Here is a 3,898-nt window from a genome sequence, read left to right as displayed (position 1 = left end):
CTTTTCCAGGATACTGGGAAGACTGTTTATGTTGTGGATTAGGACTTCTAGTGTTGTTCCTAGCTTTTCTGTAATGAATTTTATAGTCCTCCCGTAAGACTTCTACAGCTACAATTTTTCTCCTGGAGCTTTTTCTGTCCTGGAGATGGTGAAATCAAGCTGCTGCTTGGAGGCAAGGATTTTGAAACTCCATCTCACATACTTTGGGCATGTGGCCAGGCAGGACCAGTCTTTGAAGAAATCACGCTTGGAAGGGTCGAGGGACAGAGCAGGACAGGAAGATCCTGGATGAGATGGATTGACACAATGACTAGGGTAATGAGGGTAGGTGTGTCAAAACCAGACTGGCTCAGGATAGAGGAGGGTTCAAAACTATCTGTGTAAGGTTGCTATGAGCCGTAGTTGACTGGTCATCACATACTGACAATTTTTCTCCCGTGGAGCCATTGATAGATTCCAACCAATGACCTTTTATTTTGCAGAAGATACTTATCTTTGTGCGTCAGGATTTATGTTGTTGTGTACCATTGAGTCAGAACTGACCCATAGATCAGGGGTTACTCTGGTAGGTTTTCAAGAGACAAGTTAGTTGTATGGGAGAAAGGTTGTCCATCCTATTCCCACAGGGCAGCTGATGGATCCGAACCACTTGTTATTGGGGTTGCAGCGCAGCTTCTTGCCACTAGGCCACCAGTGTCCCTAGAATTCATCAGAGAATGTTATTAATTCATTACATAGATGATTGTGTCTCAATGAGAGGAATTTATTTTTTCCAAACCATAGAAGCCAGTAGCTAGCTGAACAAGGATCACAGCAAGTTTCCTGGTGCCAGTTCATTGCTCTGTCTACGCCATCTTCCTGTTGCCACCTCCTTTCAGCCCTAGTTAAAGCTGTCTTGTCTTTTTGAGGCCCAGCATGGGGTTGCCGGTTACTGGACGTTGGGAACTTGGGTGTGGGAAAAATCATGCGGCTTTATGTAGTTACCATCAGTGACCACACGAGGGGGCTGCTGTCTAAGAAAAGTATTTTAAAGGCTCTATTTTGAGCATGTTAAGCAAAGGGCGGTCCTTGGAGGAGGACATCGTGCTTGGAGAGGTGGATGGTAAGTGAAGTGGAGAAAGACCCTAACCTGGATGGATTGCTTTGATGACTGCAGAAAATGAGCTCAAGCACGCACAGAGGAGGTTGAAGGTGGTGTAGGGTGGAGTGAGGTCTTCCTCTGCTGTCTACGGGGCTGCTGCGAGTTAGAGTGGGCTCAGTGGTGCCTATCAAGGCTTCTAAAGAGGAGGCCTGGCGGCATAACTTTGATTGCATGTTCCACTGACTGAAAGGTTAGCAGTTCAAATTCACCAGATGCTCCCCAGGAGAAAGGTGGGTGATCTCCTGTCATTGTTTATTTATGCTCCTAGCACCTGAGGGGGCCACTGTGAGTGGGGATTGACTAGATGGTGGTGGGCTTTTGATGTTTAAAGTTTTCAAAGAGGAGCACTGGTTGCCAGGGCTTAAGCAGTTAGCTGCTAACTGACATAACTGTGCTTTGAGCCCACCCATCACTACGTGGGAGGGAAGACTTGGTGATTTGATGCCATAAAGATTACAGTCTAGGACTGTTTGTGGGGTGAGTTTCTCCTAGGAAACTTTACAGAAGGAAATTCCCCCTGTGGAACCACTCAAACTGGCAACCTTTCCCTTAGAAGCTAACTGCACCACTAGGGCTCCTTAATCCACATATGTTGTTAGGGGCCGTCAGGTCAACTACCCTTCATAGCAACCCTGTGATCAGGACCCCTGTCCTGGGGCATCCTCATAGCTCTAGTGATGAACACTTGATTTCTGACACACCTGCGTCTATTTTTGCGGTCACCCTGGCGTTCTGTCTCATTGAGGGTCTCCCTGTCTTTGCTGACTTTCTAAGCATGATGTCTTTCTCCAAGGATTGGACCCGTCTAACAACATACCGAATATACATGAGACGAAGCTTCACCATCTTTGCACTTTCTCCACTACGTATCTCTGTTTTTTTTGGCAGTCCGTGGAGTATTCAATACTCCTCTTCAACACCACAACTCAATGTCGCGGATTCTTCTCCTGCCATCTTTATTCATTGTCCAACTCTCAGATGCACAGCAAATAATTGAAAAGATAGTGGCTTGGATCCATATATTATTCGTAAAATTAGAAACCAACCATAGCTGACTTTTCAGCGGGTTGTCAGAGACAGTAAATCACATGAGAAAAGATTATCCATCTTTCTGTGGAGCAGCTGGTGTATTTGAACCATGTACCTTTGGTTTGGCAGGGCAATTTCTTGTCACTAAGCCACCAGAGCTCCCTAGATCCATATGTCGTTGATACTGTGTACCATTGAGTCAGAACCAACCCATAGCTGACTCTCCAGCGGATTTTCAGAGTCAGTAAATACGTGGGTGGTTATTGCCCATCTTTCTCTCATGGAATATCTAGTGGATTCAAATCACGTGCCTTTGTGCTGATGACACAGTTCCTTATCATGAAGCCACAAGTACTCCCTGGCTCAGTAGCTAGGACATTTTAATGATATTATGGTCTCCAGCATTTTTGGGCTATTTTGAAGGTCTTCACATTTTCAGTTGTTTGTTCATTCCACTTGATGGAGATCTTATGTATAAAATGCTGCCTGGTCTCACACTAGCCTTACATTTCATTTATACCCCAAGTCAGGACACTTCAAGGTGTGAAAGCAGATGGATGCTCTGACTTCTTGCCCATGGGTCTCCAGGGCCCCTCACCTCCTGGTGTTCTTGACCTCCTGGAGTCTTTTTTCTCACTGAGTTGGGCTGGTCTGTGGAAAGGATGTCATATTGTAGAAATGTTGGAATGTGGCTTCCAAGGTGAGGTCACAGACATTGCAGCTTCTAACGTGCTGTCTTTGAGGCCACTTTCGTGGAAACCATATGCCATGTCTGCAGGACACTCAAGCTGCCTGATGGAGGTCCACAAGGACAACGTGTGTGTTGGCCAAGGTCAGCTTCCCAGCCATGCCTGCCACTTTGGGAGCCAAACTTTTGGTCCCCTTCAAACATCCAATGACGGCATCTCTGAAGGAAGCCTGCCCAGAACCATCTATCTAAGCTCTCGAATTCCTCACCCACAAAGACTGTGTGAGGCAGGAAATGGTTGATGTTGTTTTAAGCTGCTGTTTTGGAGGGCAATTTATCCGCTGCAACAAAAAGCTAGTAAATAGCACATACGTTGGCGTTGATCGGGATTTCCCAAGCTAGTCAGAATGCCTGAGAGGCAGAGCCTGGGAGCTTTGGCCAGCATGTTTCTGTCCTTACCTCACCTATGACAGCACCCATCGCCAGAATCTGGGAAACTCCTCCACACTCCTCAGAGTCCAGCGTGGGCCTTTGGCAAGCCAGGCCTAGAGTCGCCAGGAGGCTGTAGGCATCTTGCTCCAGGGACCTCACAACCCTGCAAAGTTCCTCGGCCTCTGTCTCCCCAGTCCCAGTGTGGTACCCTTGATCCACCTATCTCAGGCTTCAGTTGTACCAGTCAATGGCCTTAAGTAAGATGCCATGAAGTTGGAACCAACTCATAGCTGACCCTCCAGAGGGTTTTCAGAGGTTGTAAATTGCATAAGTGGAGATTGCCCATCTTTTCCCCAAGGAGCTGCTCGTGGATTCAAACCCCCGGAGAGACACCACTTTTGGGTTAGCAGCACAGCTCCCTACCCTCTAGGCCACCAGAAGCTCCCTACACTAGACAAGGAGAGACTTACAAATAGGGGCAGATCCAAAAGACCTGAGCAGGCAGAATCTACAAATGGTTTTTGTGTATGGAGTGAGGTGTGGGTCTTGCTTGAGTCTTTTGCAGATATTTTTCCAATTTTGCCAACACCATTTGTTAAAAAGGCTGT

Source organism: Elephantulus edwardii, unplaced genomic scaffold (assembly GCF_000299155.1).
Source record: "Elephantulus edwardii isolate Elephantulus edwardi_28Jun2011 unplaced genomic scaffold, EleEdw1.0 scaffold00152, whole genome shotgun sequence".
In the NCBI taxonomy this organism is placed as follows: domain Eukaryota; kingdom Metazoa; phylum Chordata; class Mammalia; order Macroscelidea; family Macroscelididae; genus Elephantulus; species Elephantulus edwardii.
This window is presented reverse-complemented; position numbering follows the sequence as displayed.